The 26,153-nt window shown below is 35.5% G+C and overlaps 1 protein-coding gene across 1 annotated transcript in view; it reads left to right on the top strand.

The window, feature by feature from the left end:
- Positions 1 to 9,155: 9,155 nt before the first annotated feature.
- The window catches only part of DYNC1I1 (dynein cytoplasmic 1 intermediate chain 1), a 378,042-nt gene continuing 361,044 nt past the window's right edge, over positions 9,156 to 26,153 (top strand). Inside the window, exon 1 of the mRNA XM_006178522.3 lies at positions 9,156 to 9,469. The gene's annotated coding sequence lies outside the window, so the exon portion shown is untranslated. The remainder of the gene's footprint in view (positions 9,470 to 26,153) is intronic.

Raw genomic sequence — 26,153 nt, 5'->3', positions numbered from 1 at the left:
AAATACTAGGGATGTAATGTACAACATGATAAAGATAATTAACACTGCTGTGGGTTACATATGAAAGTTGTTAAGAGTAAATCCTAAGGGTTCTCATCATAAGGAAAAAATACTGTTTTCTTTTTCTTTTGTTTTGTGTCTATATGAGATGATGGACGTTCACGAAACTTATTGTGTGTTATTCATGATGTATATTAAGTCAAATCGTTATGCTGTACACCTTAAACTTACACAATGCTGTATGTCAATTAGATCTCAGCAAAAGTAAAAAGAAAAAAAGAAAACAAAAGTACAAAGATAAAACAAATGCTTAAAGATGATAAAAGGTGAATTTTTTGTGTGGCCCTGAGAAACAAACTGCCACTTCATACCCTATCCCCACTGCAGCACTCTAAGTAGGTGAAAGATTGTGATGGCCAGCTCTCCAGGCAGGCGGTATCAGCACCACACTGAAAATATTTCCTTCTAAGTACAGCAGTAGAACAGGAGTGGTGACAGCTGCTGAATGATAAATATGAGAGCAAACAAATGTGGAGTGATGAAACAGGTACAAAGACTTGCCTTCACTGGCCAGGTGGAAAGGAGCAATATTCTCACATCCAGACTCGGAATGTTAGAGATACTTGTTACCTATTTACCCCATCCTCATCACAACTGACAGCTGAGATATGTCATAATTACTTAGTTTTGACTCTCCAGATCCCATTTCCACGGAATCCCAGAAACCAGGCAGCAGGCGCAAAGAATAAATCCCAAGTCTTGATTGTCCTCAAGCATCTCAGGTCTTTTCTTTTTGTTTTAAAGTATAACGAGGACAGGACATGCATTAACAGCCAGAATTTCCAGGAGGGCAGGAACTCCAGTAAACTTGACATCAGGTTCTATCAAAACCATCTCATATAATCCATAAAAACAAGTGCCAAGTATAAAACTAATTCAACAAACTATATAGGAATAAATATTAAGCCAAGTCTAAAGTAAAATTAAATGATAAGTGGAAAGTTCTGTTTACTTTAAATTGTCAGAGTCAATACCAAGTGCAAATATTTCAAACATCTATAGATTATTTTTTGAAATGCAAATGAAACAAATTAATTAGCAGTTAAATTGATCCACATGACAACATTTTATGTCAGGCAATGAAGAGGTGTCAAGGACAATCTGTCATGCCATATGTTTAAATTTAAATCCTTTCTGGATTTCTTGGGGGAGAAACTGTAAAAGAAGAACAGCAAAATAAACATCAAATTATTTTATTTAAAAGCTGACTGTTGCTTCACTAAGGTATAGTTTGCTTAGCATGATTTTCCCCTCAAAAAGCAAGGGCTTGTATGTAGACAGTTCATTTTGGGAAGTGGTCCCAAGAAACAGGAATGGAAGGCAGTGGGGAATAAAGGAGGGATGGAAGGAGAGCTGGTATTAGGGTGTGTTCTTGAGTTGGTCACTGCTCTGGGCAACTGGAACACTGACAAGCAGTGTAGACTGTGCCTCAGAGTGGACCACCCAGAAGATGGGAAAGGGGGCACTTGGCACTAATCCACTGGCTTGCATTCCCCATTGGTCAACAGTTGCCCTCGGGGTATTAACCCACTTTGTGCTTCCAGTCTGCACATGTGAGGTAGTGTGACAGATTCCCAAAGTGTCTTTCAAGGTGGTGGAAGAACAAACCACAGATGAGAAGGTAAGAGATAAATGGTGAACCTAATGTGAGGGACTATCAGGAAACATCTGTGAGCAGAGGCATTGGCTGCAGCAATGTCTGGAGTAAAAGGTGATCTGCAAGGAAGAGACAAGGCACAGGAGGAGTTCAGTACATCTCCCATGCCTGTTCTAAATCACTCATAGTCACTGCTGGGAGTCTGGTGCTGATAAGAACCTAGAAGCTGAGTCTGGACTTACCAACAAAGAACCCAATGTCTGTGAGGTGGGAGTTACGGCGTTTCCCGAGTTCAGCCTCATTTTATGTCATATGGATATGGAGAGTCATAACTTTGTCTCCTTACTTCCAGTTCTGAAAGGAATAAGGGAAGGAGAACTGTGGCTAATGGAGCAGCGAGAAGCCAATATAGTTCAGCTCTGTTCTCCCCTCATAGGAATGTCTAGATAGCGCCAGAAGGTGTAACGCAGAACAAGGTTCTTTTGTCAGTGTCGAACGAAACAAACCTTTCATGAGTTGGACTGGCAGAGAATAACCAGTTCCTTTGGATGAGTTTGCTTTTGATTGAAGAGAGTAAACCATAAGAAGCATGGCAAGGAGTGTTTCCCATATAAATATCATCAGAAAGTGAAAACATACTGACTTTTTAGAGAGGAAAGAAGAGATCTGTGTGTTATACATAATTCATCTCTGAGTCTTCTTGTATTCTGAGTGCGTGTCTGATCTCAGCTACATCCTCTTGCCATGTAGCTTTGGAGAGTTCAGTTCCTTGTCTAGTACTTGGGAGGCTCCTAGGATGGGAGAAGTGCACATTATTCTGGTTGTTCTTTGTCATCTGTGCCTCAGAATTCCTTCTGGCCTTGCCTTGGTCACTCTTTCATGTCTTGTCTCCACTCTTGCTGCCTGATCTTCTTTTCATCATCTTTGCTCCAAATGTGCATAAGCCGCCCTTTCCTTCATTCCCTAAGGCAGCTCTACCACACAGCTGCTATTGTCGTGAGTTTTAATAAAGACTTGGCGATGACAGAAGGATTACAGAATAGATGAAGAGGCTAACACTATTCCTAAAGAACTTGGCCAGTCTCTACACAGAGGAATCCATCAGAAGCCATCTTTCTCTTCAGCTGCAAATGCCTCAGGTTACTGGGGTCTTCAATTTCCCATTTTCCCACTTTCCCACTTCCTCACATTTCCTGGGGTCCCTAATACTTCCTTCCCCTCTAGTTGCCAAGGACAAGTCAAGAATCCCTGTAACTTCATGATGCAACACAAGTCAGCTCCTACTTTTTCTCAGCCTCTTTCTTCCAGACTAGCCCACAGGCAGTTCTTTAACAGAATAACAATAATACCCAGAAACAAGTCTTCCCAAATAAAAGAGAGAAATCCCGTTACTCATTAGAACACAGCTCCTGTATGTTTACTTTTTTTAAGAAGGCATTTTTATTTTCCTCATATATAAACAAAAATACAATTCTTTAAAATAGGCTTGGAGCTAGTTTAAGTTTGAAGCCCAAGGAGTATTGAGAGAAATGTCAGGATTTTGAATGGCCACAGAGGCTGAAGATGGTGGAAACAGATTTTTTAATGGAAGAATATTTAAACTTATGCCTAAGCCAGAACAAAGGAAGGACATAAGGATATTTTTCCAAAGTACTAGAGAAAACCCAACACCAGAATTGACGATTATGATGACTTGACTTCTGAATCTTGTGGCTTAGAGATGTCATATGTGGTGAAATAAAAGGTCATTTTAGAATAAATTGAATATTTAACCAGGCAAAGGAAATGGTGAATAGAAGAACCACAGACCAGTATTACTAACTAAAAGGCTTGAGTTATGCACCAAGACATTAAACCTTTTACACTGGGATTGGAAAATCCAGTTACTCCCCCCAAGAGTTTCTCCCCACTCTGACTTGAGATGGAATAAACTCCCTGGTGTGGGAGGTAGAATGTGAGGGGATTTCTTTCTTCTCAAGTTGCAGGGTATTTAGAAAAAGGAGACTTTTGTTATTAATGCTCAAAAGCATCCAGGTGATTTTTGGGGGGGCAATTCTGATGATTAATTAAAGCGATTACGAATGATTAGAGGAAAGAACTACTGGTCCTACCAAACGTATAATCAAAGCACTCTTTGGAGCCCCGAGTAGGGAATCATATTTAAGCCAAGCGATAAACTGCATCTCAGATCATAATGAATGTGCTGAAATTAAAGCGATAGAGTAAACCTAAGCAGCTGCAAGCAAATAGTTGCCATATTAGAACGTTTCTAAGGTCCTCAGTGAGAAGTAAACTAGGAAGAAAAACGATCTCGAAAGTTAATTCTGAAATTGGATTCATTTCCCATTCAAGGAATACAATTGTATTCCCTTCAAAATGATTTTCCAAGTCAACGATACGTATAGAACTCTTCACAGTACTTTGAAATGACACACTCTTTTGTACAGAGTTCTTTCAGGAAATTGATTTTTATTTTTCAAAGACCAAACTTGCATCCAGCATACTCAGGGGCAGACATCGCTGTAGATAACATTTTGCTCTGTCATTCTTAAGAACTAGTAAAGAACTGGCTCAAGCTAAGGCGTGTGGGTTTGGGACTGGGGCATGCTATGGGCATCAACTCCGCTGGGGGCCCTTATTGCCAACTTTTGCCATTCTGAAAATGGGGTGTGGTTGGCTTCTTGCAGATAAAGCCCCCTCATCTTTGCAACTAAGACTTGTAGACATCTGCACAGTGGTGGCAAACAAATTCTGTGACTTTGATTGTTCCCATCCACGTGTTATTTCTCAAGCCCCCACACATCCTATAAAATGCCATCTGTAGAAACCTTTGCTAGCACAGCTTTTTAAACCTGCTTTCCATCCTAATGCCTAGGACTCTGCCTGGCCCTGTTCTGGCTGGTGTAGCTGGCCGGCATCTAGGTTTTGTCCAGCGTGCTGCCTCACAGAACGTTTCCCCCTGCTCTGTGTACTGCAGCCCCAGATTAAGCAGTGCTCCATCCCCTTTGCCAGCATGAATTCCCCAGACATTATACCCCAAGTCAGCACAGAGCTCCTGAACATTCCTTTCCCAGAGGAGAGAATGATTACTTTAGCCTGGTTGGAACATTTAAGAAGCTAGAGCCAGCTCTGCATCTATCAGCTTTACACTGATCTTGTGACCTGTTGCTTTGACTATGTGATTTAATACTTTGGCTTATGCCACAGGTCCACCATCTATGTCTCCATCTTGGCTGACTTCCAGCTACACCTGGGTCAGAGTTTTTATCCTGGTCACCCTTCTGCTACTCAAGTTTCTCTAGGACTGACTGGCAGCAATGCTTCTTCCTACCCTTCTTTCCAGTGAGTAGAGATCTGTCCTCAGGTAGAAGTCTCCATGTCTGGGTCGCTGATGCCCACTTCCTCCTGACTTTACAATACGCGGCCCCTTAGAGCCAATGACTGCTACTCCTTCTCTGCCTTAGCTCATGCAATGGCCTATGCCTGTAACTATACCTCTTCCTTGTCCCAAGTCTCTCTGGCTCCATTTCCTAGCCATCTCTGATCTTGCTTTTTTTAATAGCAAATCAACGTCCAGAAACAATAATATTACACAAGCTGTGTTGAACACTTCCTAAGTGTCAATAGTGGGCTTATTATCTCTAAATCTCATGACTTAGAGAGGTCTCATACCCTGTTTTATAGATGAGAAAAATGAGTCTTGGAAACTAAATAACCAGAAGGTGGTGAAGCTGGAATCAGTCTACGGTCTGGCACATCAAAACTGAAACACCTCCATTTTACCAAGCTGCCTTCCTTTGAGAAGAGCTGCAGTATATTGTCTTTAATCATCACCAGTATTGTTAACATTGTTTACAGGAGAATATGTGGAGACATCATGAGTGAGGAAGTCAGTATATGAGTCAGATTTGACTCTGAAAACTTTGCTCTTTCCACTACAGAATGCTGTCTTCCACAATGGCACTTACTACTTTATAAATTATATATTGGCTTTGTAAACACTTAAGTTTCAGCCTGCAACCCGTTTAAGTGCCCCTATAATAAAGTCTCTTGTGATTGCATCTGAAGTGTGGCTTGGGTGACACCTTCCTCCCTTCTGCTTCTCTGCCTCCTTCTCAGCTTCTCCCTGCAATGATTCATCTTTCCATCTTCTCTTTGACAGGCATAGATTGTCCCTGAGGAAACTTGTAGAACTTGAAATAACAGCCAGAATGCCAGCTTTAAATTACGGTGAGGAGTGGAGCTATCAAGCTTTCTGGTGACTCATGTCTGTTGATTAATACCCTCTCTCCCTGTGGGCAAATCTGTGTGGGATGTTAAATTTATAATTGGGAGATGGATTGGCAAAAGAAAAATTGCAACATGAGAAATTAGATGAGGTGACTGGGTGTGACAGGCTAGAATGGTTAGATGCATCCATGTATGCGTTTGGGATTTTGGCAGTCACCAGCCTCAGCTGGTTGAATTCTTGGACCAGGGCATAGACTCTCTCAGGTGGTGCTACTGCAGAAGGTTGAAAAGTTATTATTCTGCTTGATATACTTCAACAATTTTTAAGAACTTTAAAACTGAGATGTTCAGTAAATACAAAAATATTTATGGAATATGTGTAAGGTGTAACGATTATATACAGTGAACATCTACTTATCCACTGTCCAGGCAAGAAACAGAACATGACCAAGAAGGTAGAAGTTTCTTATGTGTTCTTTTCTCTTCTGTGTCCTGTTTCCTTTCTCAAATAACTACAACCCAGCATAACTTCATTTCTTTCCATAATAGCATTACCTTTTCCTTGAATCTCTAAACAACAGATTGGTTTTAAATGAATGGAATCACCCCATACATATTTTTATCAAATTGTTTTTTTTTTAAGTCATGTTGTTTTTGTGTAGCAGAAATTCACTTAATTTCACCAGTCCATAGTAATCCAGTGCAGTAACACACAACTTATTTATCTATCATCTATCCAATTGTGGATAGGTATTTGGGTTATACAGAATTTTCTGAAATTATAAACAGTACTAACCATGTACATTTGAGGGTATTTCTCTTGATGCATATGTGCAAGGATTTCCAGAGTGGGGTATGCGTATTTTCAATTTTATTAGAAAATAAAAAATTACTGTCCTAAAGTGGTTGTAGCAACTGTGGACGTTTCTTTTAACTATAAAATCCATCTTTTCCCACATCCTCATAAGCGTGTAATGCTGCCGGACTTTAATTTCCATTGTGGGTGTGATATTTGCTATCTCACTATAGTTTGAATTTACACTTCATCATTTCTAATAAAGTTGAGCATCTTTTCCAAAGTTTATTTCCTTTTATTATTATTCATCTGTTAAGTTCTTGTTCAAAATGTTGCCCTTTTATTGAATTATTTTCTTTCTTTCTTGTGAATTGATTTGTAAAGGAGAATTTTTTATGTTTTTTATTTTTTAAAACATATTCTGGATACTAAATCTTTTGTCGGTTTTGAGTGTCAAAAAGACTCTTTTCCCAGGTTGAGTATTTTCTTGTAATTATTTTTATTCCTTTTGAATGAAACAGTTTAAATTTTCCTTTATGCTTTGTGTGTTTTAAGAAATCCTTCCCTATTTGGAGGTTATAAAGACATTTTCCTCTGTTGTTAGTTTTGCCTTTCTCATCCGAGAATAATTTAATGAAACTAGTTTTTGAACACAGTGTGCGAGAGGGATAAAATTTTATTTTTTCATCTGTGGATACCCAAGTGTGACAAGATAATTTATTGAAAAGTACATTCTTTCTCTAATGACCTGCTATATACCTTCTGTCATATATCAAAGTTTTACGTATGAGTAGACCTGTTTTTAAACTTTCTATTCTGTTTCATTTGAGTATACAATGACAAGACCCTCTGTCTTAATTATCATGGCTTTATAATAATTCTGAGGATGTGATAAAATAAATATCTTTTCTTCTTCTTCTTGGCCCTTTGCTCTTCCATATAAAATTTTTAATTAGCTTGTCAAGTACCACAAAGTGCCTGTTAGCACTTTGATTTTGTTGGGAATGTCTTTAAAATCACCAATCAGTTTGAGAATAATTAGTATTTCTATGGTATTAAGCCTTTTCATCCATGTATGTAATGTATGTATTTAGGTTTACTTAGGTTTTCTTTGTCTTTCAATAGAGTTTTATAATTTTCTTCAAAAAGTTCTTGAACAGTTTTGTTATCTTTATTCCCAGATACTTTATAATTTTGATGTTACTGTAGATAAATTTTAAAACTTTAATTTATGTTTGTTGAAATTTATTTTTGTATATTGAGTTTTAAATTTTGCAACTGTGCTGAATTTTCTTATTAATTTTAGTAATTTATCTGCAGTTTCTTTTGGATTTCTAATACACATTGTATCCACAAATAATGACAGTTTTCTTTTTTTTGATCATCATACTTTTTGTTACTTTTTCTTGCCGGATTACTGGCTAAGCCCTCCAATATAATACTATACAAATGATGCTAGAAGATAGCCTTGCTTTTTCTTAAGCTCAGAGGGAATGCTTTAAATATTTCACAATTAAATCTGATGCTAGCTGTGGTTTTTCTGTAGCTACCCTTTGTCTGTTTAAGGAAGTCCTTTTTAATTTCTAATTTATTTTCATTTAATCTAGAAAAGGATGGGGAATTTTATCAATTGCTTTTTCTATTTCTATTGAGATGATTATATGTATTCTCTTTTCATCAGTTAATGTTATGATACATATTAAGTGATTTCTTATGTAAAATCAAACTTGTACTCCTGGGATCAATCAATGTATTATCTCAAAATACACACACACTTCTGGGTTATGTTCGTCAATATTCTAATTTTTGTCTCTGTGTTCATGAGCAAGACTGAGTTGCAACTTTGTTCTCATGCTTCATTGGATTGTGTTTCAAAGATACACTAACCTAATGAACTGAGCTAGGGATATCCCTAACACTTCTATACAGTTTGTGTGAGATTGGAATTTTTTTCCTTGAATGTTTGCAGACTTGTTTCTTCCTTGACTATTCACTGGAAATTGCTAGCCCCACTGACTGGACTTGGTTTCTAGGTAGGAAGATTTTTAACTTCTGATTCAATTTCCTTTGTGGTTATATGACTGTTTACATTTCCTGTCTCTTCCTAAGTAAGTTTTGGTAAATGATACTTTTTTCTAGAGGTCTGTCCATTTTATCTGAGTTTTCAAATGTATCACATAAAGTTGCTCTTTGCCTACATACTATCTTTTTAATCTTTGAGGCATCATATATTTCTATTCCTAATATTATTTATTAGTGTCTTTTCACCTATTCAAAAATTTATCTTGAGAGATCTTTGTTCATTTTATTTGTTCTGAAAAAAAGTATTGATAATATTGATAAATTTTTTACCCTGGTATTTTTCCAGGCAGTGTTTCTACTCTTATAAAATTATTTCCTCTATCAAGTAATGGCATTCAGGATTTGATAGTATATTCGACACCTGAAATATCACTTTTTTTCCTCACAAGTTCTGTAAATGCTTCTGAAGTACAAATTTGGGTAAAACTCCACTTGGAAAAGTAGTTATGAAACCAGTTTAATTGAGGTTTTAGGATATTAAATGTTCCCTTGTACAGTCTTAAGAAGGAGACAAATTTGGTGTTCATACAGACCTTTCACTACTTTACCTCCATAAGCTTTTGCAGACAGGTCTGAACAGGTTGGTTTTCAAATCCTCTAAGCAATCTACCAGGACAAAACACGGCAACCATCAGGAAAGGACAAACAGAACCTTGGCTGCTTTAGCCAGGGGGCAAAGATGAAGACTGGGATTAGGTTTGAAGGTCAGAGAATCTGTTTCCAACCTTATTTTACACTGCATTCCCTCACTTTCCCCCTGTTGGCTGAAGAGAACCATGTATTGATATCCAGTCAGGACCTGCACTTGCTTGTTTTGCTTCTGTTCTTTCCTCTGTCTGGAATTCTTTTCTCATATCTCTTTTGCCCCAAACAAATCTATCCTAAGAATGTATGATGTTTACCTGTTAGGGTTTCTGCCTAGCGCATCTGGTAATGGAATTGGTTTTTGAATGTAGTGTATGATAGAGATAGAATTTTATTTTTTTCACCTGTGGATATCCATGTGTGCCAAGATAATTTATGGAAAAGTACGTTCTTTCTCTGATGACTTGCTATATATCTTCTGTCGTATATCAAAAAATCCTTTCAATCTGCTAAATCGTGACCTTTGCATTTGGAAAATTTCTCTTGTTATTTCTTTGATAGTATCTTCTTTTTTCCTTTTTCTCTGTTCTCTCATGGAATTCTGAGTAATTAAAGTTTGGACCTTATGAACTAACCCTCTAGTTTTCTTTTCTCTCTGTTTTCCACCCCTTTATCTTTTCAACTTAACTTTCTGGGAGATCTCCTTATCTTTATCCTCCAAGACTTCTATTGAAGTTTTAAAAATTTCTTTTCTCTCCACCTTTTTTTGAACTTTTATAGGTTCTTTCTTATTTATTTAATGTTCTTTTTTATACCATCTTCTTTCATCTTCTTAATATTTTATCTTAGGTCTTTAAGCATATTAATTATAGTTGGGTTACTGTGTATAGGTGTGAAGTTTAAGTGTGTAGGGTTTTGTGTATAATTGTTCATAGTAGAGATTTCCCTCAAATATCTGATGATCTTATTTTTATACGTTTAAGAGTGAGTTACTAAAAAGCTGATTTATGATTAGAAGCTCTGTAGGAGGAGAAGGGCTTGCTGACTAGTGGGACTCCCCTTAGGGCAGTGAAGCAAAAACTTGACTGTATTTTGAGAAAGTACATCAAATTTCCTCCTGGGCTGGTCAGTTTTTCCCAGGAGAGGTCTCCTAATATCCTGCTTAGGGTATAAACCTCATTGTCAGTATTCTGGAAATCCATGAAGCTTTTCCTGAAAACTCCTGTTTTCAGTTTCAGAACCTTATTCTTGCCTTCAGTTATGCCTGGAGTTCCATATCCACAGTCTTTTGATCCTTCTCACCAAAATATGTCTCTGGTTTTCTCCTGAGGTTGGGAGCAAGGGAGTTCAGGGTTTGGAAGCAAATCTGGGGATCTAATTGCTTTTTATGCAATCTTCAGCCAGTTCTGTTTTCAGTCCATCCTTCTTGGACCCATTTTTTAAAATTTGGATTTTCTCTTTATTACTGAGCTGTACAGTTTCTTTCTATATTCTAAATTGCTTATCAGATATATGATTTGCAGATATTTTCTCCCATCTGTAGGTTGTTTGTTTACTTTCTTGATGAGGTCATTTCAGGCACAAAAGCTTTTAATTTTGCTGAAGTCTAATTCACTATTTTTCTTTTCTTGATTGTGCTTTTGGTGTCATATCTAAGAATCTACTGCCAAACCCAAAGTCACAAAGATTTACATTTAACATGTATGCTTTATTTTAAGAGTTTTAACTTTCTGGAAGTTGCTTTATTCTAAGAAACGTGTATGCTTTATTCAAAAGTTTTATAGTTTTGGCTCTTACACTTATGTCTTCGATCCATTTTAAGTGAATATTTTGTATGGTGTGGTGTAAGGGTCAAAGTTCACTCTTTTGCATGTGGCTATACAGGTTTCTGTGCATCATTTGTTGAAAAGACAATTCTTTCTCCATGAATGATCATTGTATCCTTGTTGAAAATCAGTTGGCCTAGGTAAATGAGTTTATTTGTAGGCTCTTAATTCTTTTCTGTTGCTATTTATATCTATACATATGCCACAGCCTCTTTGTTTTGATTATTGTTGCTTTATAGTAAGTTTTGAAATCAAGAATTGTAAGCCCTCCAACTTCGTTTTTCTATTGTTTTGGCTATTTTAAGTTCCTTGAATGTCATATAAATTTTAATATGAGCTTATCAGTTTTTGCAAAGAACCCCGGTGAAATTCTGATAGATTGCATTATATTTGTAGATCAAGTTAACGAGGTCCTCAGCTCTTCTATTTTCTCCGTGAAATGTTTCTTGTCTACAGTAATATCTGTGTCTTCTTTTCTGAGATATTTTAGAATTAGGGTAGAAAAAAATCAAATTCTGTGACTTTAACATGTAAAACCTTTATACAGGGGAGAAAATTGTAGGAATAGAGAAATACATGTTTTTTAAAATCATATTTTAAACTAAAGAGATATTATTACATGATATTTTTCTAGGATCTTCCCTTTTCCTTAGGGACCAGAGTATGGAAACAGGGAAATTACCATATTTAACATGCAAATCCTTTATTGAGGGGGATAAATGTCCTCTATAAGAAAGAAGGATATATATATATATAATTTTTAATTCAGTTTCTATTCTGAATGAAGATGAGATGAATTTTTAAAATGTTCTTTTCACTTGAGTGGAATTCTAGAAACTTCATAAAGCCTGGCAAAAAATTATTTTCAAAAGATAGTAAATATTATTATTTACACTTTAATATTGTTAATAGTGATAACAATAACACCATTGTCTACATAACCCTTTTACAGTTTATAAACTAAGCTTACATATGTTATATCTATTCTCTATCTATTTTAAATTAATTTTATTTCACTACCACAGCAAATAATCCCTTTTGTGTTTACATTACTAAATTTCTGTTAATGTGTGTTTTGGAGCTGTTTGACCTATAATATCTCAGCATGTGGAGTTATTAGTCTACTTTGTGCTGTGGACCCTTTGGCAGTACGAAACAGGCTCCTAAATCAGGAAAATATATTTAAAAACAGAGTAAGAGACATAGGATTTCAAAGAAAACCAATTGTATTAAAATACTGCTATTAAAATATTAAAACCACATTTGTAGTATAGTACTGTATGTTCTTTTTAAAATAAATATTTTAAATAACAAGATTTTATGACAGGTCTAATAACTTCTGTGGTTTTCAGGTAGGAAATAGTACAAACATTATTTTAAAATATTTTCAAAAAGTTAGTATAATATGAAAATAGCTATGCTTCCTATTGGTGAAAAAGATGCAGATTTGTTACCTACATCCAAAATTGAAGAAAATGCTAAATTTCAGTTAGAGGTTAATGGAAATAATAATGTAGTTTTTTTTTCGTATTCAAGTTCATGGACCTCTGGATTACATTCGTATACCCCTGAAGAGGAAAGAGATACAGGAAGAGAAATTAATTTTGTTACAAATAAAATTCAAGAAAATCTTAACTCACCATTGCATTGCTCTGGGTGTGTGTGTGTGTGTGTGTGTGTGTGTGTGTGTGTGTGTGTTTTAGATTGAACTTTGAGATTTAGTTTGTACTCAGAAGGTGGTTTGCACAGCCATAGGAAATACTCAGGCTACTCTGTCTGATCTTTGTGAAAGTGAGATTCTGAGACAGACATTATACATATTAAGAACCACTCGGATGGTTGGTTTCCTCAACCGATTTGTTATGCAATTTTTGTCAACTAACTAGTTATGTTACCCATTACCCAGTAAAGGCAGTTAAAAGAGATGACTGCAAACCTAGAAAACTATCTCTAAGCATATCTCACATTACTGGTTGAAACATATTTTTTAATCTTTGCTAATTTCTTGCCTCTTCCCTTTCACTAGTGCAAAGAACTTCAGCACTAAATAAATATTTATTAGCTAGTGCAACACCTAGTGTTTCCTAATTTCATAATCCAAATTCAAATGTAAAGTCAAAGAAGATGTGATATATTTATACAAGGGAATATTATTCAGCCATAAAAACTGACAACATAACGCCATTTGCAGCAAAATGGATGTTCCTGGAGAGTGCCATTCTAAGTGAAGTAAACCAGAAAGAGAAAGAAAAATGCCATATGAGGTCACTCATATGTGGAATCTAAAAAAAAAAACAAAAAACATAAATACAAAACAGAAACAGACTCATAAGACATAGAATACAAACTTGTGGTTACCAAGGGCGGGGGGTGGGAAGGTACTGGGATTTCAAAATGTAGAATAGATAAACAAGATTACACTGTATAGCACAGAGAAATATATACAAGATCTTGTGGTAGCTCACAGAGGAAAAAAATGTGACAATGAATATATACACGTTCATGTATAACTGAAAAATTGTGCGCTACACTGGAATTTGACACAACATTGTAAAATGACTGTAACTCAATAAAAAATGTAAAAAATAAAATAAAATAAAAAATAAAGTCAGGGTGGCCTTTACTGAGGTAAGAAAAATGGAATGAAAGGGAGGAACTAGTAGACAAGAAATAAAATAAATAAATACCAGTTTAAACCTTTTCCCCATGGCATATATGCGCAATATTCAAAAGACACAGAAAATGCTGAAATTTGGAAATAGATCATGTTTCCCGGACAAAACCTTAGCTCAAATTGAAATATATTACAAGCAAGCAAATTAACTGAGTAAATGTAATTTTGGATTAAGACCCTCTGAAATTACATGTCATTGAGAACAGTATGCAGGATATCTCTGTAGGGTCAGGATTAGAAGTTTTGTGTGACATTAAGAGATTAAAAATTGCTTTATTTTGTTTTTGTCCCTCTTCTTTCAGACATACCACATAAAGTAATCAATGACTTGCTTTTGAGAATGTGAGTTAAGGGGAGCATTGGGTGGGGTTCCCTGGCTAAACATGTCAACCCCTACAATTTGTCCTTTGACAAATCATTCCTTTGGATCCTAAAGTATTTTTTTAAATGTTACCATTTTCCATATTTTTAAGTATCTCTGGGAAGCATAAGTCTGGACACCTCTCATTAGTTATTATATAACTACTAGAGGTTTAACTAACATAAAGAGCTGACAGACAGGTTCTAGGACCCTGAGACAGCAGAGCAGTGTCTGACAGGAAAGACACAGGATGCATATTAAAATTACTTGGATCAAATTCTTGGCTGCACTATTTTCTCAGAGCATCAGTTTCCAAATATTTGCAAAGATACTGATTACAATGTCTGCCCTCCCTATGTCATAAGGATATTATATAAAATTACACTATAATTAATAAATGTTACCTTGTTCTTTAGTGCTTAGTGTGGGTCAAAGAGTCAGAAAGGCAAATAAAAAGGGAAGTGAAAAAGAATATTAATTTTTTATGATTTTGCCCAGGATGGGCCTGCAGGGTCAAAAGTACAAGAGAAATTAAAAATGCAGTTTCTATGGGAAGTTTACATCTGGAGGATGTCATCTTTAATTTATCTACCCATTTAATCAAACTTCAGCAAATAATTACCAAACACTCATCCCATGTCAGGCGTGAAAGAACAGAAACTCATTAAAAAAAAACCTGTCCCTCACCCCCTGGTCTAGTTTTAGGAGTCCCAGAGTTAATGGGTTTTACTATCCTCATTTATTGACTTTCCTTCCATTTAGCACTTTCTTTTGGGGTGACTTTTTTGGGGGGGGGGAGAACACTGTTTCCCAAAATGACCTGACCCTGATTGAAGAGATTCTTCTCTGTCAAAAAACCTAGGTTTTCCTCAAGCCACAGAAGAGGTAATTTTGGTGGAAGAAACTAGAAAATTATCTGACCAATTGTAAATTCTCAATACATGCATGCAAATATTTATTATTTATTTATTTGGTAGGAGTGGCACAGCAAGTAGCACAAGCCTCTGACATGTGAAGGGTTGTATGGCAATGTGGTAGTAGGTCGTTAAAAACAAGCAACTGAATATTTTTACTTCAATGCCTTTTAAGGTGCTTACTTAAAGGTTACAGTAAAATTATCAAAATTAACTTAATTTTAATTACAGGAAGATTATTCAGTGGATACCATACGTTGATCTTAGTTAGATGATTATTCAAAACCAAATGTGTGAACACAGTACATTATAGTTTTATGCAGTTCAGAGAACACTATTTTAGCGTTTTCTTCTTGTCTGTCCTTAACACTTCACCTAGTCACAAACTCCATTTGAGAAGGTAAGACTCAAAATATTAGTAAAGCAACATAATCAGTGGAATGTTTTTTGTCTGCCTTTTGCATACAGAAATATTAGAAAGAGAACTAAAGTAGGAATCAGAGCTTGAGCAATTCACTTAACGCCTTAACTCCTCTAAATATCTGGAAAAATGGCAGTATGTGTAACCTGCCTACATACCGCAAGAGGTTGTGAAAATCAAAAAAATTCACAAGAAGGGTCTTTTTTCTTTTTACCAAAAAAATGCTGTACAAGTGTAAGAAGATATTATTATTAGTTTGACTGGTATCATCTGTGCTTCTCAGTCTGCTGTTTTGTTCAATATGTGTCTTCCTTATTGTAACCCTTTTGGAAGCTGCTCCATGAATAGAAACAGATCTTCTTTTATTGATTGTTATATCTAACTGTCTAATGGAAATGTAGTGACACGTGTGCTGGAGCACCCTCATTATGCCCAGGACAGAGTGGTGTAGCCTTGTTATAAAGAGTGTCACTGTTCACAGATTACCTGAGGATCCCACCCTGTCTTCTGTCTGCAGGATGATTTACAGTGCGTGCTGTAATGGGAGATTATAATGCTGCAATCAGAGAACAGAGCTCCCACTTGCATTGCAGAATAGGCCATACATTATTCTGTTCACAGGATGCACCATCTTCTCTTAACGGTCTGAATAATGTAGTAGCAGAACAGCACAAGAAAGTAATTTGGGAAATAAAACCAACCTGTTAATAAGTGATGCATAACACTGATAGTTCCCAAACTACCCTTTGTTCTCCTTATATTTTTATCTTTCTATGAGAGAAATTAACAACAGTAATACCTTACGCATGCATGCTATGTTGCACCTTATAAAGAGTTTTTATGAAATATACTTTAATCCTTAAAGCCTCTTAATAAAGTAGAAAGAACATAGTCTCATTTTAATTCTATAGAAAAGGATACACTTTAAAAATTAGATTAAAAAGCTTGCTCTAGTTTATATACCTCACTAGTAGTAATTGTGAATCAAACTCAGGCTTTTGATTCTGTTTTTGTTTTTATAGTTCCCCTGCAGACCATGCTCTAAAAGTTTGTACAACACTGTGAACATTCTGGGTGACCATTAATAATACATCCAAGAGTTCTTCCTGTTTGAAATAGAGAAGTGTCTAACATTTCTCCACCAGTGTTACAATCCTGAGCAAATTAAAAGCAAAGTAACCACAATATCACACAAAAATAAAACATCACTATAATAATTTTTAAAAATCATTTTGTCAAAAGGAAAAATTCCTGATTTTCTAGTTGGATATATATCAGTTCATTAGGGAAAGTATCAAAGTTGCTATCATCTTTTTCACTTACGGTTTAATTATTCTTTTTCTGCAGGTGGTACAAAATGTACTCATTTTATTTTAAGAGGGAGAGTTGCAGAAGATTTGCACTGAGCTCAAGTACATTCTTTGTTTCCCTGGTGATAAAAAAGCCTCAGCCCTGAGGACTGCTCTGTCAGCTGAAGTAGCCAACGCAGCAGTAGAGGGAGGATTTTGCCTTCCAGTTCAGAGTTGTTATTACAGGTACCACTAAGGCAATCTTGTCAGAGTCCCATTCACATTTGTCTATGATCTCTGTCCTTCACTACGTAAGAGGGCAAAGCAGAGGCACTACTTTTATTACATCAGAGAAACTAAAGGCTCTACCCCATGGTTATGTAATCTAAAGCAGTTCTAACGGTAGGGGCATGACAGAGAGGACTGCTTTAAAAATTGTGAAAGAAGTTTATGTGGAAAGGGTATGTTATGCATTAGGATACATTGTCCTTACTTTCACATTATGCTGCATTTACACCGCATAAGTAAGACGGAGATTTGGCAATTATCTAGCTAATGGGATCAGTGTTAATAGACAGTCTGGTTAATTTTGCTTTTATAAGTAGATTCTTAGCAACAAGAAGTGAAATGCCAAGAGAGCTCTGAAACAAATTTCCTTTAATTTTTAAGTTGAACTGCAGTTCCTGATTTTATTTTCCAATTGGCACATGATGTTTTCAATAGTATTGTTGTAATAATAACAGTTTGTTCTTAAAGAATCCCTTGCATTCAATTAGTTCAGAGTAGATTTGGGTATAAGTAGGTTATCAGTTTCCATCCAGCCTTACAAGTAGGTTATCAGTTTCCATCCAGCCTTACGAAATGTGTATGCACTGCAAACATTGGTGACTCTTCTTTTCACTATCCTTATTCATCTCTGAATTCCAGTCATAGTGATTTCTGATTTCCTTGGGAAATTTCATTTACTCTGTGAGTGTGTATATACACTGACAATTCTTCATACATTTAGAGGGATAAAATTAAATTCTTCTTATGAAAGTATTAAGCTAGACTCATCTTTCATTGTTGGACTTTTTTGCTTATGTTTGTCAAAATATTCATTCACTCACTTCAGTGAATATTAGGCACATACTAATTATATGCAAAGCACTGAACTAGGTTTTAGTTTGACTCGTATAAAATTGCCAATATACAACCACTTTTGACCTATATAAATGTCAATCTCATACGGTTCAGTCTGATACATAAGGGATGATATGAGTACTAGCAAAAAAAGGCTAAGGTGAAGAGGGAAGTTTTTTTGGAGGTAGTGACATTTAGTATTTGGCCTGCATCATTAGATTTCAAGAGAGATAACAGTAAGGACATGATTTCAGAACATAAATGGGATGTGCAAGAGTATAGAAGTAGAAAACTATGCAATGTGTTCAAAGATGTGCAAGTTGTTGAGTTGGCCTGATGTCTGTGTAGAGTGAAACAGAAGCCTGAAAAGAAAGCCTAGAGGGAGATCGTGTGGGACTAACACGACAACTGGTTAAGGAGCCTGGAGTTTCTCTATTGTGAAATGTGAACTTATGGAAGGTTTCTTATAAAGGGCATTCAGCAATGGAGGCAATGCCCAGAATGGACCAGAGAAGGAAGATCACAGAGCAGGGGAGCCCAGGCCAAGGGTCATAATGGTTCAGATGAAAGTTGACTAAGTTGGAAGATGTCAATCCTATGAAGGAACTGTTAGGCACTGATTATACTGGATGGAGAAGAATCGATGGTGATTTTATGTAATGTGAGTAATGCCTGAGAAAATAGTGCTGGTTCACAGATAACTGACAGGAGGAGGAACTGATTCATGACAAAAGACTCTGACTTCAGTGATAGAGGTGCAGGCATATACATCCACGTGGAAGGGTCTAACTCAGTAGAAGTCAGGAATGTAGCACTGGAGATGACAATTCAGCCATGCCAGTGTATGTTACCAAGGGAGAAAACATACAAAGAGAAAAGAATTCCAAGGACAGAAGCCTAGCTAATAATAACCTTGCAGGGTGAAAGAAGGGCTAGAGGGTACAGGAGAGAGAGACTTCCATTCTGGGACTAAGGTAGGCCAATTTGTTGTGACTAATACCTTACTGAACTAAGTAGTCTGTATCAAATACAAACATCTCCCACAACTGAAAATTTTAGATCAAATAATAATTTTAAAAAATCTTAAAGGCATTAAAAAGCTGATGATAAAATAGGGAATTATGAAGTCTATGAGGAAAATGGCAGCCCAGAGATTCAGTGCCATTGCCTTCAGGGCCTTTAGCCAGTTTCTGCAAATTTGAACTTTGATTTTGACATCAGGTTTTTGGGCTTGTTCAAGGGGGGAGTCAAATAGGATCCCTTCCCACATTAAGCTGAGATTCCAAAGGGCTGCATCATTGTGGTAGGGATGACAAGAGATAAACTCATGTAACGACCACCACCCAAAATAATCAAAGGTGCCTGTATTGGTGGTGACCACCCACCAGAGTGGAATAGAATCTTTCCCTTAGAAGCTATGATTACAGACTGGTCTTTGTGTCAGTTTGTAGTCTGCATTCACATCATTTAAGTAGTTCAAAAAATATCAAGCCATGAATTTAGTTTTAATTTTAATCTAAATTGGTCTTAGACTAGTAATGCCACTAGGTGCTGGTTAGAAATATAAATGAAAATGCTTTCTGCAAAAAAGTACTTTCATTCAAGTCCTCAAAGATTCTCCATAAATAATGTTTCAGTGAGAATATTCAGCCCACAGTCTAAAATCACAAAGCATGTAAGAAAATAAGTTATTATCCATGAGAAACAGTGAAAAATAGCAGAAACAGACATACAATAGCAGATGAGAATTACTAGCAAGTAATTTACAATAATTATGTTCCATAAGTTTAAATAAGTAAAGGAAAAGCTTGAAAATACCTGAAGGGAATAGGAAACTATAAACAATTAGCATAGCAGATTTTTAAAAAAATCAAATACAACTTTTAGAAATAGAAATTGCAGTAGCTATTAACAAAGTGGACAAACTTTTAAAACTCACTACAAGAAAATAAGTAACAGAATTAAAAAGATCTGAACAGAAATCTCACTAAAGATACGCAGGTGGTAAATAAACATATGAAAAGATACTCAACATCATATGTCATGAGAGAATTGCAAATTAAAACTGCAGTGAGATACTACTACACACCGATTAGAAGGGCCAAAATCCCAAACACAGAAATCCCAGAATACTGGCTAGGATGTGGAGCAACAGAAACTCTTTATTTTTTGCCAGTGGGAATTGATAGCCACTTTGGAAGATAGTTTGTCACTTTCTCATAAAACTAAAATATTCTTACTATGTGATCCAGCAGTCATGCTCCTTAGTATTTATCTAAATAAGTTGAAAACTTATAGCCTCACAAAAACCTTCACATGAGCGTTTATAGCAGATTCATTCATAATTGCCAAGACTCGGAAGCCACCAAGATATCGTTCAGTATGTGAATGGATCAGTACACTCTGATACGTCCAGACAATGGAATATTATTCAGCATTAAAAAATGAGTTTTATTCTGTGAAAAGATATGGAAGAAACGTTAAGTGGATATTACTAAGTGAAAGAAGCTAATCTGTAAAGGCTATGTACTGTATAATTCCAACTGTATGACATTCTAGAAAAGAAAAAAAACTTTGGGGACAGTAAAAGGATCAGTGATTACCAGGGGTTAGCAGGGAAGGAGGAATGAATAGGTATAGCACAGAGGATTTTTAGGGCAATGAAACTATTCTGTATGATTCTATAGCCATGGATACATGTCATTATACATTAATCAAAATCCATAAAAATGTACAACAAAAGTGAATACTAGTGTAAACTATGGACTTTGAGTGATTGTAGTTCATATTAAGACTCACTCTGAATATTCTGTTCTGGTGAGGTTTCTGTTCAGGTCTTCTGCCCATTTTTAAATTGTGTTGTTTATTTTCTTACTGTTGAGTTTTAAGAGTTCTTTATATATTTCGGATAATAGTCTTTCATCAGATATGTATTTGTGAATATTTTCTCCCAGTCTATGGATTGTCTTTTCATTTTCTTGGCAGTGTCTTTTGCAGAGCAGAAGTTTTTAATTTTAATGAAGTCTAACTTATCAATTCTCTCTTTCATGGGTTTTTACCTATGGTAATGTATCTAAAAAGACATCAATCACCTTACAGAAGGTTGTCTAGGTTTTCTCTTATGTTATCTTCTGAGAGTTTCTAACATTCTTTTTATTGGAGTTCAATTGGGGTAGGAAAGAGAGAACAAATTAAAGGCAATGTTTTGGGGGAAAATGACTAAGAGTTTTTCAAAAGTGAAGGTGGGGAAAAAAGATACCAGAGGAATAGAACCACTGACTGTGCACCCACTATAAATCACATCAGTGAAGGAATTAGGGGTGGGGAATGATGAGTTAAATGATAAGGACTGTTTTTTTTCTTTTCCTATTGCTTATTGAGAATGAAAGAGTTTTAACACCTGGTCTGAGATCCATTCATTCACTTTCTTTGAGGGTGTTGAAACTATACCAGGGGAAAGAAAAAGGCAGGTTAATCTATTCTATTCTCTTTGTCAAGTGGAACTCCAGATAAATAGACTAACAATATTTGCTAAAAGGAAGGGTTTTTATCCATAAAATGTCTTAGCATGGTGTCTTTGCTAAAGATTACTTAGTAAATAAGCCCAGAGTCTGTAGATCTATAATACATGGTTCCCTGAAGAATTTCTTGTAAGTTATGCAACTCTCTGGAGTATAAAATGGAGATTTCATAACTTAAAGACTCCACCTGCTATGTGGGGTAAACCTGTAAAACCTTATCTGAAGCTTCATCTGTTATTCTTGGTAAGGGAGAACATGTCAGGGACCCATGGGGTCACTGTTGATGTCCTTGACCTCTGCTTTGTGCCTCTTGATTGCCCATATGCTGAAATTATCAATAAAGCTTGTTACTCTTCAGATGAGTCTGATTTGACAATCTGATCTTGTGTATTAGCCTACTCATAAAATCAATAAAAGGAGTTTTAAAATTAAATGCATGCTGTAGAACGCTTTATTCTGTTAAGTCATGTGGGTAGACTAAGGTGAAATGAAATAGGCAGCAAATTACTAGCTTTTAGAAATTATTCTGCAACATTCTATAATCTGTGAATATCTGTGTTAACTCTGCTATAAAATCAATAGACATGATATAATAACTTAAGAAAATAGCCTAGAAAAAGATTGTAAAAACATATGCCAAAATATTAGTAGTTATCTGTGGGTAGTGCCATATGGGGGTAATATCCCTTTTTTCTTTATCTATTTTCCCAAAATATTTATAATTGCAGGCATATTTCCTGTTATAAATCATAAAAGATAAACTTTAAAAACTATAATTAATCTTGTCTTATGCAAATTTATTTCAACTGTGTTAAAAAGATACCCAGCAAAAGAGACTGAACAGAAATACACCATATGTTGCTAGAGATTTTCTTGAAATGGCTGGGATTTGAATGATTTATTTATATTTTTCATTGTTTCTAAAATTTCTGTAATGAAGATGAATTATCTTTGTAATCAAAAAAAGCTAATTTTTGATGAGAGTGTGCATTATGAAATAGATTTGAACAGGGTATTTCCCTCTTCCTTTCTGCCCGTTTTCAACCCAATTGCTCCTATAAAATAACAGTGTTTAATAGGCATAGAAAAAGTACAAACCTTATAGACTGCAGCATTAAGAAGTAATGATCTCAAAGCCACCAGTGTCCTTTTGTTCCTATCAGATTCTCTGAAACTGCTGTTAATTCTATAATCCTACATATACTTATTTAATCCTACCTACACGTTTTATTTTGGCTATTTACAATGATGAAGAAATTAAGAATTTAAAAACATGTCTTCTTCACCATCATCTTTACAATTGACTTTTTATATGCTTTCTTTAACCTTTTTGATCAGCAGAGAAGAAATGTGACATTTCTGGTTTTCATCTCCAAAGATACAAGGCAGAATCTCCTCTCTCTCTTTCATCATGCTCTAAGCACTACAGCAACTTCCTGAGAATTGTTAGTCCTGTGCTTACTTTTTATTTTCTTGCATAGCAGTTTTAGGGAAATGGTTCAGTGATAAACTAAAACTTCCAGTCTAGTGCCAGAGCCAAGAGCATAGACTCAAGCACATGTAATCATATAGCTTTGCTCAGCTCAGATATACTAACCTTAGCTGGTGTCTGCTTAAAAAGATGATGGAACTGCACACATCTGTCACTATTCTTTCATTCATTTATTCAACCAGTAATCCATAGCAACAAGTATGGGGGCAGGGGCAGGATTCAGGAGTATCCAGTTGTGAGTAAGACCAACACAGTCGCTGGTATTACTGAATCTTACATTTTAGTGGCAGAGGGGGAAATTAGATGAAGACAATCAAAAGGTACAAACTTCTAGTTATAAGCTAAATAAGTACTAGGGATGTAATGTATAACAGGATAAAGATAATTAACGTTGCTGTATGTTACATACGAAAATTGTTAAGAGAGTAAATCCAACTTGATCATAGTGCATGATCTTTCTTATGTGTTGTTGGATTTGGCTTGCTAATATTTTGTTGAGAATTTTTGCATCTATATTCATCAAAGATATTGGCATATATTTTTCTTTTTTGGTAGTGTCTGTGTATGGTTTTGGTATCAGGGCAATTATGGCTTCATAGAATGAGTTTGGGAGTGTTCCTTCCTCTTCAGTCTTTTGGAAGAGTTTGAGAAGGATTGGTATAAACTCTTCTTTGTATGTTTGGTTGAATTTCCCAGGGAAGCTATCTGGTCCTGGGCTTTTGTTTGCAGGGAGTTTTTCTTTATTATAGATTCTGTTTCACTTCTAGCAATCAGTCTGTTTCAAATTATCTATTTCTTCTTGATTCAGTTTTGGTAGGCTGTATATTTCTAGAAACTTGTCCATTTCTTCTAGGTTATCCAAGTTGTTGGCATATAATTGTTCATAGTATTCTTTTATGGTATTTTGTATTTCTGTGGTATCAGTTTTAATTTTCCCCTTTCATTTCTTAGTTTGTTTATATGTGTCCTTTCTCTTTTCTTCTTGGTGAGCCTAGCCACAGGTTTGTCGATTTTGCTTATGCTTTCAAAAACCCAGCTCTTGGTTTGATTGATTTTTTTCTATTATTTTAAATTTCTGTTTTGTTTCCTCCCTCATCTTTATTATTTCTTTCCTTCTGCTGACTTTAGGTTTTGTTGGTTCTTCTTTTTCCAATTCTTTTAGATGGTAGGTTATGTTGTTTATTTGAATTTTTTCTTATGTTTTGAGGAAGGCCTGTATCACTATGAACTTCCAGCTAAGGACTGCTTTTATTGCAACCCATAGATTTAGTGGTTGTGTTTTCATTGTCATTTGTCTCAAGGTATTTTTAAATTTCCTCTTTGATTTCATCATCAACCCATTGGTTTTTTTTTTTTTTTTTTTTTTTTTTTGTAGATTACAAGTTTAATTGGGTCCCATTTATTTATTTTTGCCTTTATTTCTATTGCCTTGGAATACTGCCTTGGAGAACGTCGCTAAGATTTATGTCATAGAATGTTTTGCCTCTGTTCTTTTCTAGGAGATTTATGGTATCCTGTCTTATGTTTGTCTTTAAGCCATTTTGAGTTTATTTTTATGTGTGGTGTGAAGGAGTATTCTAACTTCATTGATTTACATGCTGCTGTCCAGCTTTCCCAACATCACTTGTCAAAGAAACAGTCTTTCCTCCATTGTATATTCTTGTCTCCTTTGTTGAAGATTAATTGATTGTAGATGTGTGGGTTTATTTCTGTACTCTCTATTCTGTTCTTTAGATCCATATGTCTGTTTTTGTGCCTATACCATAGTGTTTTAAGTATTGTGGCTTTGTAATATTGTCTCTAAGTCTGGGAAGGTTATGCCTCCAGCTTCATTCTTCTTCTTCAGTATTGCCTTGGCAATTCTGAGTCTTTTGTGATTCCATGCAAATTTTAGGATTATTTGTTCTATTTTTGTGAAAAATGTCCTGGATAATTTCATAGGGATCACATTAAATCTGTAGCTTTTTTTGGATGGTATAGCCATTTATTTTAGCAATATTAATTCTTCCAATCCAAGAGCATGGGATATCTTTCCATTTCTTTAAATAATCTTTAATTTTCTTTCCCAATGTTTTATAGTTCTCAGCATATAAGTCTTACCTCCTTGGTCATATTAATTCCTAAGTATTTTTTTTTTATGAGATTTTAAAAGGGATTGGTTTACTTTCCTTTTATGGTATTTCATTGTTAGTGTAAAGAACTGCAGCAAATTTCTGTATATTAATCTTGTGACTAACAAGGGCTTAACTTCTAGAATATACAAACAGCTCATACAGCTCAATAACAAAACAAAACAAAACAACTCAATAAAAAAAAATGGGCAGATGACCTAAACAGACATTTTCCCAAAGAACACATACAAATGGCCAATAGGCACATGAAAGATGCTCAACATCGCTAATTATCAGAGAAATGCAAATCAAAACTACAACGAGGTACCACCTCACATCTGTCAAGAATGGCTATCATTTAAACGTCTACAAATAATAAATGCTGGAGAGAGTGTGGAAAAAGGAGAATCCTCCTACACTGTGGTAGGAATGTAAATTGGTGTAGCCACTATGGAGAACAATATGGAGGTTACTTAAAAAACTGAAAATAGAGTCACCATATGATCCAGCAATTCCACTCCTGGGCATATATCTGGAAAAGACAAAAACTAATTTGAAAAGGTATACGCACCCCAATGTTCATAGCAGCACTACTTACAATAGCCAAGACATAGGAGCAACTTGAATGTCCATCAACAGATGAATGGGTATAGAAGACATGGTATACAGACACGTATATATAATGGAATATTACTCAGCCATAAAAAGAATGAAATAATGCCATTTTCAGAACATGGTTGGACCTAGGGATTATCATACTAAGTGAAGTAAGTCAGACAGAGAAAGACAAATACCATATGATATCACTTATATGTGGAATCTAAAAAAAATGACACAAAAATGAACTTATTTATAAAACAGAAAGACTCACAGACATAGAGAACAAACTTACGGTTACCAGGGGAGAATGGGGGAAGGGAGGGATAAATTGGGAGTTTGTGATTGGCAGATACAAACTACTATGTACTGAACAGATAAACAAAACTGTCCTACTGTATAGAACATGGAACTATATTCAGTGGCTTGTAGTAACCTGTAATGAAAAAGAATATAAAAAAGAATATATATATAA

The sequence above is a fragment of the Camelus ferus genome, chromosome 7, assembly GCF_009834535.1.
Source record: "Camelus ferus isolate YT-003-E chromosome 7, BCGSAC_Cfer_1.0, whole genome shotgun sequence".
Taxonomy (NCBI): domain Eukaryota; kingdom Metazoa; phylum Chordata; class Mammalia; order Artiodactyla; family Camelidae; genus Camelus; species Camelus ferus.
Note: the sequence above shows the minus strand (reverse complement) of the source record. Positions and strands in the feature narration are given on the sequence as shown.